This window comes from Triturus cristatus, chromosome 12 (genome assembly GCF_964204655.1).
Source record: "Triturus cristatus chromosome 12, aTriCri1.1, whole genome shotgun sequence".
Lineage (NCBI taxonomy): Eukaryota > Metazoa > Chordata > Amphibia > Caudata > Salamandridae > Triturus > Triturus cristatus.
In genome coordinates, this window is record NC_140595.1 from 727,659,166 (window position 1) to 727,673,349 (window position 14,184).

General features: G+C 40.2%; 4 non-coding genes across 4 annotated transcripts; all 4 read left to right on the forward strand.

The window, feature by feature from the left end:
- Window positions 1–2,634: 2,634 nt before the first annotated feature.
- On the forward strand, window positions 2,635–2,716 carry TRNAS-AGA (transfer RNA serine (anticodon AGA)). Its single transcript has one exon. It is a non-coding gene; the product is annotated as a tRNA-Ser (tRNA).
- Window positions 2,717–6,657: 3,941 nt separating this feature from the next.
- Window positions 6,658–6,739, forward strand: TRNAS-AGA (transfer RNA serine (anticodon AGA)). Its single transcript has one exon. It is a non-coding gene; the product is annotated as a tRNA-Ser (tRNA).
- Window positions 6,740–8,020: 1,281 nt separating this feature from the next.
- On the forward strand, window positions 8,021–8,092 carry TRNAH-GUG (transfer RNA histidin (anticodon GUG)). Its single transcript has one exon. It is a non-coding gene; the product is annotated as a tRNA-His (tRNA).
- Window positions 8,093–10,672: 2,580 nt separating this feature from the next.
- TRNAS-CGA (transfer RNA serine (anticodon CGA)) lies at window positions 10,673–10,754 on the forward strand. Its single transcript has one exon. It is a non-coding gene; the product is annotated as a tRNA-Ser (tRNA).
- Window positions 10,755–14,184: the final 3,430 nt, after the last annotated feature.

A 14,184-nucleotide genomic window follows, 5' to 3' on the forward strand; every position in this document is an offset into this window, starting at 1 on the left:
TCTGCGTTGTGGCCGCAGCAACCTCGGTTCGGATCCGAGTCACGGCATTGTGGTTGGCAATGTCACGGCAGTTGGGTGTTAATTTTACAGAATTAGCAAATGTACCAGTGGTTTTTGTAAAATGTCTATTAAAAACAGATCCTTTCAAATATTTAAACCATCTAACAACAAATGATTTAAACTCGCATGATTATAAGCTGTAGCTATAATGTATTTACTTACATAAATTATCGTTCTTGAACCTATTGGGGGTGGAGGGGGAGCGGAGCTCACCCCCCAGGTGCAGTTGAATGACCTGTGTTGTGGCTCTCTAGAGGGAAGGCACAAATTTTGCTGTCACCCAGCCCAATCCAGACGTGTATTGGGGCCAGGTTTCAGGCAAATAGAGCAGTAAGTGCAGAGAAATGTTCACTCTCTAAAGTTGCATTTCTAAAATAGTAAAGTTAAATCCAACCTCACCAGTAAGTAGGATTTTCAATAAATAAATAAAGCTACTCCTCTCCGATATGGAATTACCAAATTAAAAGTATAGGGGAATACACAGAGCTAACCTATGAGAGGGGTAGACCTCACAGTAGTGAAAAATGAAATATACTGTTTGGTACTTACAGGACACGCGAACCACCAAAGTACATATCTTATTTTTTACTTACATAGCATCATGCACCTAGGACTACCTAGGGCCTACCTTAGGTGTAAATTATATGTAATAAAAGGGGAGTTTAAGGCTTGGCAAGTAGGCTGGGACTCCCCTGGGAGACCCCTGAGTCTATGCCCAGAACCATAACTCTGCCAGTCGAGTACTTACCTAAAAGCCGATAACTCACTTTTCTTCCATCGGCTAACATTGAGTGGTTTCACTTGGAAATTCTTATAAGTGGTGTGGAGTTTTGGAACTTTAAAATATTCATCTAAAATCAGCCGAACAACGAATTCTGATTTACTCACCTGTTATCAGGAGAGACCTCAGTGCTGCATCTTTGAGCTCGGCACTGACCCTGAAAAGTAATTTTAACCGTACTTACCAGTAACTCGAATTTCCTTCCATGGGATATCATTGCCTGCTTTTTGCTGAAAATTTTCTAAGTGTCGATTTTTGAAACTTACAAATATTCTTTAAAAATCGTACCAACTGTGAAAACGTAATTGTTTACCTGTTTTAGATAGATGTCCCAGTACTGAGCCTAGGAGCCCAGCACTGGATTACAAAAGTAACGAGAACGTACTTTACCCGCAACTTGAATTTTCTTCCATAGGAAACCATTGACTGTTTTTCTGTGAAATTTCTTCTAAGTGTCGATTTTGCAAACATGTAAATATTCCTTAAAAATCGCCTGTATAACTTAAACGCAGTTTCTCAACTGCTTACAGGTGGTACAGTAGTGCTGGATCTAGGATCCAACACTGACCTAGAAAACGTAACCATAACCCCACTTACCTGCTAAGTGAATTTCCTTCCATAGGATAACATTGGTAATTTGATCAGCAAAAGTTTCGAAGTGTCAACTTTTAAAATAGCAAAATATTGCTTAAAAATCACAACAGTAACTAAAACGAATTTACTCACTTGTTTCCAAGAACTGTCCCAGGACTGAATCTAGGATCCAGTCCTGGATTTAGAAAAGTAATCCTGAAAGTTATTAATTGCATATAACTTAAAATTCCCATTGAGCTCAATGTATTATTGTGATTCAAATTGTGTTGCCTATTGCAATAAACTGTAACTATGACCTGCAAAAGTCAATTGCCTATTGCAAAGTATTTAACTAAAGCATCTCATTCTGAGAAAGTATATTTTGATACCTATTGTTGGTTCTAAAATAAAACAACAATATCTTTTGTATGCAAACCAATGGCCTAGAGTTCAGTTCTTGAGTGTGTGAGACCATTTGCTGACTGAGTGTGTACAACAAATGTTTTACACTGTACTCTGATACTGCCTTACTGCTCGGCAAGCTACCACTTTAGAGAGTAAGGTTATATCTAACTTTAGCCTCTGCCAAACCTCTGGGGACTGGGGACTCTGTGCACACTGTACCTATTTGGGAACAGTATATACAGAGCCACTTTCTCACAGTAGTGATAAAGTGATTAGAGTCCTAAGGCCAACATAAAGATACAGCAAAATGTGAGGTGAAAAGCAAAAAGGTTGCTGGTAGGCCACCTTAAGGATGCCAGGTCTAACAAAAACTGAACTAAGGATAACATGAGTAAAACATCAGGTTTCTCTACTGCATTTGGTGAGACAAGTGGGCCTTCTTTTATCTTCCATTCAAGCAATCTTTGACAGACCCCTTTATTATAGAGCTTTTCAAGGATTAAAGATAAGGCACTTACAAAGGAGTCCCAAATACTCAGAGATGGTTGACTTCTGTAATATGGGTCGTAGACTAAAAGCAGCGCAAAAACAGAGTGCAACAGGGTCCAAAAAACTTGAGTGCCACAAGGGAGTTTGAATGCAAGCGTATCCTTTTACAGATCCAGAGATATACTCATGCAATTTTTGTTTTTAGGACAGAACGTGCATGATGAAAAAAACATTGTTTTTAAAAAGCGCATTGCAGAATATCAGTACTTTGATGTGGGAAAACTTCAAAACTTTCAAACAAAATATTTGTAGGCAGCTTACAGCAAGTTGTTGTGGCCGAGTGGTTAAGGCGATGGACTAGAAATCCATTGGGGGATCCCCGCGCAGGTTCGAATCCTGCCAACAACGAGAATCTTTTTATTATCGGCTACAATTTCAGAAGTTAACCTTTAGTATTTCTTCCATTTCAGTTTTATAAATAGGTGGCTTATTTTTGTGTCACTATTGCCTCTCCACATATTTGTTATCGTTACCTCTTTCATGTCTTTGCTACACCTCATTCCTACTTTAGCACTGGTGTAAACGCTTCAAATTATTATACGGTTGCTCTCTCATTCATACCTGCGCATGCACTTGAAAGTTATTTTACCAATAAAAGACGCAAAGAGAGAAATAGAACAAAAGTGCTGGCTGGATTGGCAAACACACTTCATAAAACTGCATTTTCTTTTTTATTCTCCCCCGTGTTACATGCTTAACCTCCCCATGTGTAATTTCTCTTACTTTGCTGTCCCAGGAAGAGAATTTCATCTACAGTCTCTTTCTGTGTTTTTTTCCCTAGTCTGTCTTTCCCATTTCTTAGCTGTGTAACTGTTCCTTTACGCGCTCTATTTAAACGCCATCAATCTCATTTGAGCTCCTTGCTCCCGCTTCTGTTTTCTCCACCTCTCATACTGCCAGTTCTCTCTTTCTCTGTGGTTGGTGGCTACTTTCCTGAGCTTCCGAAGCCACGTGGTTCCTGCCTCTTGTTGTCAGACTTGAATTGGAAAAGGAACCATATTAACAAGCCTTTACCACTCACACACGGCGGAAGTTTATACTTTAATTCAGTGAGCTAAGAAAAGCGTGTTGTGGGTCCCCTACGAGCCATGGTGCTTGCTTCATCATGATTTGGCACCAGTCATTAGCCGCAGCTCTGCTAATGAGCCACTGAGGTCAGTTTCAATATTTACTCAAAAACATAACCATGCAGCCCACCCCTCAACTGTGTATTTATCTTGCTTTTCTGCTGTTCGTGTGATTAGCTGGGAGGAGCTCACGGCGACATCCTCCCTATAAAAGTGTAGATGGATCACTCTCTAACTCTTTCTTGCTTCACATACAAATGGCTTGAAAGGTGCAGGGAAGATGCAGGTCTAATAGACAGAATAGAAGGTCTGTGCCAGGTGGGTTTCTCTGCATTGGTGTCCCATCACAGGTCCTCAAGTGTAATGTGTGATCTTTGACTCCTGGCATTTCACAAGCAGGCGGCCAGGAAACGGTTTCAGCCTATCAACCACTGAGGAGACGCAGCCTCTGAATGAGGAATGAGGAAGCAATGAATACATCCAGCCTATCACAGGAACAGCCCTGAGTGTTCCAAATTATAAATGCTCCATGTCACTGTATGTCATTGAGCCCAAGTAGCTCGCCGTGATCATATAGTCGTTAGTACTCTGCGTTGTGGCCGCAGCAACCTCGGTTCGAATCCGAGTCACGGCATTGCGGTTGGCAATGTCACGGCAGTTGGGTGTTAATGTTACAGAATTAGCAAATGTACCAGTGGTTTTTGTAAAATGTCTATTAAAAACAGATCCTTTCAAATATTTAAACCATCTAACAACAAATGATTTAAACTCACATGATTATAAGCTGTAGCTATAATGTATTTACTTACATAAATTATCGTTCTTGAACCTATTGGGGGTGGAGGGGGAGCGGAGCTCACCCCCCAGGTGCAGTTGAGTGACCTGTGTTGTGGCTCTCTAGAGGGAAGGCACAAATTTTGCTGTCACCCAACCCAATCCAGACGTGTATTGGGGCCAGGTTTCAGGCAAATAGAGCAGTAAGTGCAGAGAAATGTTCACTCTCTAAAAGTGGCATTTCTAAAATAGTAAAGTTAAATCCAACCTCACCAGTAAGTAGGATTTTCAATAAATAAATAAAGCTACTCCTCTCCGATATGGAATTACCAAATTAAAAGTATAGGGGAATACACAGAGCTAACCTATGAGAGGGGTAGACCTCACAGTAGTGAAAAATGAAATAGACTATTTGGTACTTACAGGACACGCGAACCACCAAAGTACATATCTTATTTTTTACTTACATAGCATCATGCACCTAGGACTACCTAGGGACTACCTTAGGTGTAAATTATATGTAATAAAAGGGGAGTTTAAGGCTTGGCAAGTAGGCTGGGACTCCCCTGGGAGACCCCTGAGTCTATGCCCAGAACCATAACTCTGCCAGTCGAGTACTTACCTAAAAGCCGATAACTCACTTTTCTTCCATCGGCTAACATTGAGTGGTTTCACTTGGAAATTCTTCTAAGTGGTGTGGAGTTTTGGAACTTTAAAATATTCATCTAAAATCAGCCGAACAACGAATTCTGATTTACTCACCTGTTATCAGGAGAGACCTCAGTGCTGCATCTTGGAGCTCAGTACTGACCCTGAAAAGTAATTTTAACCGTACTTACCAGTAACTCGAATTTCCTTCCATGGGATATCATTGCCTTTTTTTTGCTGAAAATTTTCTAAGTGTCGATTTTTGAAACTTACAAATATTCTTTAAAAATCGTACCAACTGTGAAAACGTAATTGTTTACCTGTTTTAGATAGATGTCCCAGTACTGAGCCTAGGAGCCCAGCACTGGATTACAAAAGTAACGAGAACGTACTTTACCCGTAACTTGAATTTTCTTCCATAGGAAACCATTGACTGTTTTTCTGTGAAATTTCTTCTAAGTGTCGATTTTGCAAACATGTAAATATTCCTTAAAAATCGCCTGTATAACTTAAACGCAGTTTCTCAACTGCTTACAGGTGGTACAGTAGTGCTGGATCTAGGATCCAACACTGACCTAGAAAACGTAACCATAACCCCACTTACCTGCTAAGTGAATTTCCTTCCATAGGATAACATTGGTAATTTGATCAGCAAAAGTTTCTAAGTGTCAACTTTTAAAATAGCAAAATATTGCTTAAAAATCACAACAGTAACTAAAACGAATTTACTCACTTGTTTCCAAGAACTGTCCCAGGACTGAATCTAGGATCCAGTCCTGGATTTAGAAAAGTAATCCTGAAAGTAATTAATTGCATATAACTTAAAATTCCCATTGAGCTCAATGTATTATTGTGATTCAAATTGTGTTACCTATTGCAATAAACTGTAACTATGACCTGCAAAAGTCAATTGCCTATTGCAAAGTATTTAACTAAAGCATCTCATTCTGAGAAAGTATATTTTGATACCTATTGTTGGTTCTAAAATAAAACAACAATATCTTTTGTATGCAAACCAATGGCCTAGAGTTCAGTTCTTGAGTGTGTGAGACCATTTGCTGACTGAGTGTGTACAACAAATGTTTTACACTGTACTCTGATACTGCCTTACTGCTCGGCAAGCTACCACTTTAGAGAGTAAGGTTATATCTAACTTTAGCCTCTGCCAAACCTCTGGGGACTGGGGACTCTGTGCACACTGTACCTATTTGGGAACAGTATATACAGAGCCACTTTCTCACAGTAGTGATAAAGTGATTAGGTTCCTACGGCCAACATAAAGATACAGCAAAACGTGAGGTGAAAAGCAAAAAGGTTGCTGGTAGGCCACCTTAAGGATGCCAGGTCTAACAAAAACTGAACTAAGGATAACATGAGTAAAACATCAGGTTTCTCTACTGCATTTGGTGAGACAAGTGGGCCTTCTTTTATCTTCCATTCAAGCAATCTTTGACAGACCCCTTTATTATAGAGCTTTTCAAGGATTAAAGATAAGGCACTTACAAAGGAGTCCCAAATAATCAGAGATGGTTGACTTCTGTAATGTGGGTCGTAGACTAAAAGCAGCACAAAAACAGAGTGCAACAGGGTCCAAAAAACTTGAGTGCCACAAGAGAGTTTGAATGCAAGCGTATCCTTTTACAGATCCAGAGATATACTCATGCAATTTTTATTTTTAGGACAGAACGTGCATGATGAAAAAAACATTGTTTTTAAAAAGCGCATTGCAGAATATCAGTACTTTGATGTGGGAAAACTTCAAAACTTTCAAACAAAATATTTGTAGGCAGCTTACAGCAAGTTGTTGTGGCCGAGTGGTTAAGGCGATGGACTAGAAATCCATTGGGGTATCCCCGCGCAGGTTCGAATCCTGCCAACAACGAGAATCTTTTTATTATCGGCTACAATTTCAGAAGTTAACCTTTAGTATTTCTTCCATTTCAGTTTTATAAATAGGTGGCTTATTTTTGTGTCACTATTGCCTCTCCACATATTTGTTATCGCTACCTCTTTCATGTCTTTGCTACACCTCATTCCTACTTTAGCACTGGTGTAAACGCTTCAAATTATTATACCGTTGCTCTCTCATTCATACCTGCGCATGCACTTGAAAGTTACTTTACCAATAAAAGACGCAAAGAGAGAAATAGAACAAAAGTGCTGGCTGGATTGGCAAACACACTTCATAAAACTGCATTTTCTTTTTTATTCTCCCCCGTGTTACATGCTTAACCTCCCCATGTGTAATTTCTCTTAACCTGCTGTCCCAGGAAGAGAATTTCATGTACAGGCTCTTTCTGTGTTTTTTTCCCTAGTCTGTCTTTCCCATTTCTTAGCTGTGTAACTGTTCCTTTACACGCTCTATTTAAACGCCATCAATCTCATTTGAGCTCCTTGCTCCCGCTTCTGTTTTCTCCACCTCTCATACTGCCAGTTCTCTCTTTCTCTGTGGTTGGTGGCTACTTTCCTGAGCTTCCGAAGCCACGTGGTTCCTGCCTCTTGTTGTCAGACTTGAATTGGAAAAGGAACCATATTAACAAGCCTTTACCACTCACACACGGCGGAAGTTTATACTTTAATTCAGTGAGCTAAGAACAGCGTGTTGTGGGTCCCCTACGAGCCATTGTGCTTGCTTCATCATGATTTGGCACCAGTCATTAGCCGCAGCTCTGCTAATGAGCCACTGAGGTCAGTTTCAATATTTACTCAAAAACATAACCATGCAGCCCACCCCTCAACTGTGTATTTATCTTGCTTTTCTGCTGTTCGTGTGATTAGCTGGGAGGAGCTCACGGCGACATCCTCCCTATAAAAGTGTAGATGGATCACTCTCTAACTCTTTCTTGCTTCACATACAAATGGCTTGAAAGGTGCAGGGAAGATGCAGGTCTAATAGACAGAATAGAAGGCCTGTGCCAGGTGGGTTTCTCTGCATTGGTGTCCCATCACAGGTCCGCAAGTGTAATGTGTGATCTTTGACTCCTGGCATTTCACAAGCAGGCGGCCAGGAAACGGTTTCAGCCTATCAACCACTGAGGAGACGCAGCCTCTGAATGAGGAATGAGGAAGCAATGAATACATCCAGCCTATCACAGGAACAGCCCGGAGTGTTCCGAATTATAAATTCTCCATGTCATTGTATGTCGTTGAGCCCAAGTAGCTCGCCGTGATCGTATAGTGGTTAGTACTCTGCGTTGTGGCCGCAGCAACCTCGGTTCGAATCCGAGTCACGGCATTGTGGTTGGCAATGTCACGGCAGTTGGGTGTTAATTTTACAGAATTAGCAAATGTACCAGTGGTTTTTGTAATATGTCTATTAAAAACAGATCCTTTCAAATATTTAAACCATCTAACAACAAATGATTTAAACTCGCATGATTATAAGCTGTAGCTATAATGTATTTACTTACATAAATTATCGTTCTTGAACCTATTGGGGGTGGAGGGGGAGCGGAGCTCACCCCCCAGGTGCAGTTGAGTGACCTCTGTTGTGGCTCTCTAGAGGGAAGGCACACATTTTGCTGTCACCCAGCCCAATCCAGACGTGTATTGGGGCCAGGTTTCAGGCAAATAGAGCAGTAAGTGCAGAGACATGTTCACTCTCTAAAAGTGGCATTTCTAAAATAGTAAAGTTAAATCCAACCTCACCAGTAAGTAGGATTTTCAATAAATAAATAAAGCTACTCCTCTCCGATATGGAATTACCAAATAAAAAGTATAGGGGAATACACAGAGCTAACCTATGAGAGGGGTAGACCTCACAGTAGTGAAAAATGAAATAGACTGTTTGGTACTTACAGGACACGCGAACCACCAAAGTACATATCTTATTTTTTACTTACATAGCATCATGCACCTAGGACTACCTAGGGCCTACCTTAGGTGTAAATTATATGTAATAAAAGGGGAGTTTAAGGCTTGGCAAGTAGGCTGGGACTCCCCTGGGAGACCCCTGAGTCTATGCCCAGAACCATAACTCTGCCAGTCGAGTACTTACCTAAAAGCCGATAACTCACTTTTCTTCCATCGGCTAACATTGAGTGGTTTCACTTGGAAATTCTTCTAAGTGGTGTGGAGTTTTGGAACTTTAAAATATTCATCTAAAATCAGCCGAACAACGAATTCTGATTTACTCACCTGTTATCAGGAGAGACCTCAGTGCTGCATCTTGGAGCTCAGTACTGACCCTGAAAAGTAATTTTAACCGTACTTACCAGTAACTCGAATTTCCTTCCATGGGATATCATTGCCTGCTTTTTGCTGAAAATTTTCTAAGTGTCGATTTTTGAAACTTACAAATATTCTTTAAAAATCGTACCAACTGTGAAAACGTAATTGTTTACCTGTTTTAGATAGATGTCCCAGTACTGAGCCTAGGAGCCCAGCACTGGATTACAAAAGTAACGAGAACGTACTTTACCCGTAACTTGAATTTTCTTCCATAGGAAACCATTGACTGTTTTTCTGTGAAATTTCTTCTAAGTGTCGATTTTGCAAACATGTAAATATTCCTTAAAAATCGCCTGTATAACTTAAACGCAGTTTCTCAACTGCTTACAGGTGGTACAGTAGTGCTGGATCTAGGATCCAACACTGACCTAGAAAACGTAACCATAACCCCACTTACCTGCTAAGTGAATTTCCTTCCATAGGATAACATTGGTAATTTGATCAGCAAAAGTTTCTAAGTGTCAACTTTTAAAATAGCAAAATATTGCTTAAAAATCACAACAGTAACTAAAACGAATTTACTCACTTGTTTCCAAGAACTGTCCCAGGACTGAATCTAGGATCCAGTCCTGGATTTAGAAAAGTAATCCTGAAAGTAATTAATTGCATATAACTTAAAATTCCCATTGAGCTCAATGTATTATTGTGATTCAAATTGTGTTGCCTATTGCAATAAACTGTAACTATGACCTGCAAAAGTCAATTGCCTATTGCAAAGTATTTAACTAAAGCATCTCATTCTGAGAAAGTATATTTTGATACCTATTGTTGGTTCTAAAATAAAACAACAATATCTTTTGTATGCAAACCAATGGCCTAGAGTTCAGTTCTTGAGTGTGTGAGACCATTTGCTGACTGAGTGTGTACAACAAATGTTTTACACTGTACTCTGATACTGCCTTACTGCTCGGCAAGCTACCACTTTAGAGAGTAAGGTTATATCTAACTTTAGCCTCTGCCAAACCTCTGGGGACTGGGGACTCTGTGCACACTGTACCTATTTGGGAACAGTATATACAGAGCCACTTTCTCACAGTAGTGATAAAGTGATTAGAGTCCTAAGGCCAACATAAAGATACAGCAAAACGTGAGGTGAAAAGCAAAAAGGTTGCTGGTAGGCCACCTTAAGGATGCCAGGTCTAACAAAAACTGAACTAAGGATAACATGAGTAAAACATCAGGTTTCTCTACTGCATTTGGTGAGACAAGTGGGCCTTCTTTTATCTTCCATTCAAGCAATCTTTGACAGACCCCTTTATTATAGAGCTTTTCAAGGATTAAAGATAAGACACTTACAAAGGAGTCCCAAATACTCAGAGATGGTTGACTTCTGTAATATGGGTCGTAGACTAAAAGCAGCGCAAAAACAGAGTGCAACAGGGTCCAAAAAACTTGAGTGCCAAAAGAGAGTTTGAATGCAAGCGTATCCTTTTACAGATCCAGAGATATACTCATGCAATTTTTGTTTTTAGGACAGAACGTGCATGATGAAAAAAACATTGTTTTTAAAAAGCGCATTGCAGAATATCAGTACTTTGATGTGGAAAAACTTTCAAACAAAATATTTGTAAGCAGCTTACAGCAAGTTGTTGTGGCCGAGTGGTTAAGGCGATGGACTCGAAATCCATTGGGGTATCCCCGCGCAGGTTCGAATCCTGCCAGCAACGAGAATCTTTTTATTATCGGCTACAATTTCAGAAGTTAACCTTTAGTATTTCTTCCATTTCAGTTTTATAAATAGGTGGCTTATTTTTGGGTCACTATTGCCTCTCCACATATTTGTTATCGCTACCTCTTTCATGTCTTTGCTACACCTCATTCCTACTTTAGCACTGGTGTAAACGCTTCAAATTATTATACCGTTGCTCTCTCATTCATACCTGCGCATGCACTTGAAAGTTACTTTACCAATAAAAGACGCAAAGAGAGAAATAGAACAAAAGTGCTGGCTGGATTGGCAAACACACTTCATAAAACTGCATTTTCTTTTTTATTCTCCCCCGTGTTACATGCTTAACCTCCCCATGTGTAATTTCTCTTAACCTGCTGTCCCAGGAAGAGAATTTCATCTACAGGCTCTTTCTGTGTTTTTTTCCCTAGTCTGTCTTTCCCATTTCTTAGCTGTGTAACTGTTCCTTTACGCGCTCTATTTAAACGCCATCAATCTCATTTGAGCTCCTTGCTCCCGCTTCTGTTTTCTCCACCTCTCATACTGCCAGTTCTCTCTTTCTCTGTGGTTGGTGGCTACTTTCCTGAGCTTCCGAAGCCACGTGGTTCCTGCCTCTTGTTGTCAGACTTGAATTGGAAAAGGTACTATATTAACAAGCCTTTACCACTCACACACGGCGGAAGTTTATACTTTAATTCAGTGAGCTAAGAAAAGCGTGTTGTGGGTCCCCTACGAGCCATGGTGCTTGCTTCATCATGATTTGGCACCAGTCATTAGCCGCAGCTCTGCTAATGAGCCACTGAGGTCAGTTTCAATATTTACTCAAAAACATAACCATGCAGCCCACCCCTCAACTGTGTATTTATCTTGCTTTTCTGCTGTTCGTGTGATTAGCTGGGAGGAGCTCACGGCGACATCCTCCCTATAAAAGTGTAGATGGATCACTCTCTAACTCTTTCTTGCTTCACATACAAATGGCTTGAAAGGTGCAGGGAAGATGCAGGTCTAATAGACAGAATAGAAGGTCTGTGCCAGGTGGGTTTCTCTGCATTGGTGTCCCATCACAGGTCCTCAAGTGTAATGTGTGATCTTTGACTCCTGGCATTTCACAAGCAGGCGGCCAGGAAACGGTTTCAGCCTATCAACCACTGAGGAGACGCAGCCTCTGAATGAGGAATGAGGAAGCAATGAATACATCCAGCCTATCACAGGAACAGCCCTGAGTGTTCCAAATTATAAATGCTCCATGTCACTGTATGTCATTGAGCCCAAGTAGCTCGCCGTGATCATATAGTCGTTAGTACTCTGCGTTGTGGCCGCAGCAACCTCGGTTCGAATCCGAGTCACGGCATTGCGGTTGGCAATGTCACGGCAGTTGGGTGTTAATGTTACAGAATTAGCAAATGTACCAGTGGTTTTTGTAAAATGTCTATTAAAAACAGATCCTTTCAAATATTTAAACCATCTAACAACAAATGATTTAAACTCACATGATTATAAGCTGTAGCTATAATGTATTTACTTACATAAATTATCGTTCTTGAACCTATTGGGGGTGGAGGGGGAGCGGAGCTCACCCCCCAGGTGCAGTTGAGTGACCTGTGTTGTGGCTCTCTAGAGGGAAGGCACAAATTTTGCTGTCACCCAACCCAATCCAGACGTGTATTGGGGCCAGGTTTCAGGCAAATAGAGCAGTAAGTGCAGAGAAATGTTCACTCTCTAAAAGTGGCATTTCTAAAATAGTAAAGTTAAATCCAACCTCACCAGTAAGTAGGATTTTCAATAAATAAATAAAGCTACTCCTCTCCGATATGGAATTACCAAATTAAAAGTATAGGGGAATACACAGAGCTAACCTATGAGAGGGGTAGACCTCACAGTAGTGAAAAATGAAATAGACTATTTGGTACTTACAGGACACGCGAACCACCAAAGTACATATCTTATTTTTTACTTACATAGCATCATGCACCTAGGACTACCTAGGGACTACCTTAGGTGTAAATTATATGTAATAAAAGGGGAGTTTAAGGCTTGGCAAGTAGGCTGGGACTCCCCTGGGAGACCCCTGAGTCTATGCCCAGAACCATAACTCTGCCAGTCGAGTACTTACCTAAAAGCCGATAACTCACTTTTCTTCCATCGGCTAACATTGAGTGGTTTCACTTGGAAATTCTTCTAAGTGGTGTGGAGTTTTGGAACTTTAAAATATTCATCTAAAATCAGCCGAACAACGAATTCTGATTTACTCACCTGTTATCAGGAGAGACCTCAGTGCTGCATCTTGGAGCTCAGTACTGACCCTGAAAAGTAATTTTAACCGTACTTACCAGTAACTCGAATTTCCTTCCATGGGATATCATTGCCTGCTTTTTGCTGAAAATTTTCTAAGTGTCGATTTTTGAAACTTACAAATATTCTTTAAAAATCGTACCAACTGTGAAAACGTAATTGTTTACCTGTTTTAGATAGATGTCCCAGTACTGAGCCTAGGAGCCCAGCACTGGATTACAAAAGTAACGAGAACGTACTTTACCCGTAACTTGAATTTTCTTCCATAGGAAACCATTGACTGTTTTTCTGTGAAATTTCTTCTAAGTGTCGATTTTGCAAACATGTAAATATTCCTTAAAAATCGCCTGTATAACTTAAACGCAGTTTCTCAACTGCTTACAGGTGGTACAGTAGTGCTGGATCTAGGATCCAACACTGACCTAGAAAACGTAACCATAACCCCACTTACCTGCTAAGTGAATTTCCTTCCATAGGATAACATTGGTAATTTGATCAGCAAAAGTTTCTAAGTGTCAACTTTTAAAATAGCAAAATATTGCTTAAAAATCACAACAGTAACTAAAACGAATTTACTCACTTGTTTCCAAGAACTGTCCCAGGACTGAATCTAGGATCCAGTCCTGGATTTAGAAAAGTAATCCTGAAAGTAATTAATTGCATATAACTTAAAATTCCCATTGAGCTCAATGTATTATTGTGATTCAAATTGTGTTACCTATTGCAATAAACTGTAACTATGACCTGCAAAAGTCAATTGCCTATTGCAAAGTATTTAACTAAAGCATCTCATTCTGAGAAAGTATATTTTGATACCTATTGTTGGTTCTAAAATAAAACAACAATATCTTTTGTATGCAAACCAATGGCCTAGAGTTCAGTTCTTGAGTGTGTGAGACCATTTGCTGACTGAGTGTGTACAACAAATGTTTTACACTGTACTCTGATACTGCCTTACTGCTCGGCAAGCTACCACTTTAGAGAGTAAGGTTATATCTAACTTTAGCCTCTGCCAAACCTCTGGGGACTGGGGACTCTGTGCACACTGTACCTATTTGGGAACAGTATATACAGAGCCACTTTCTCACAGTAGTGATAAAGTGATTAGGTTCCTACGGCCAACATAAAGATACAGC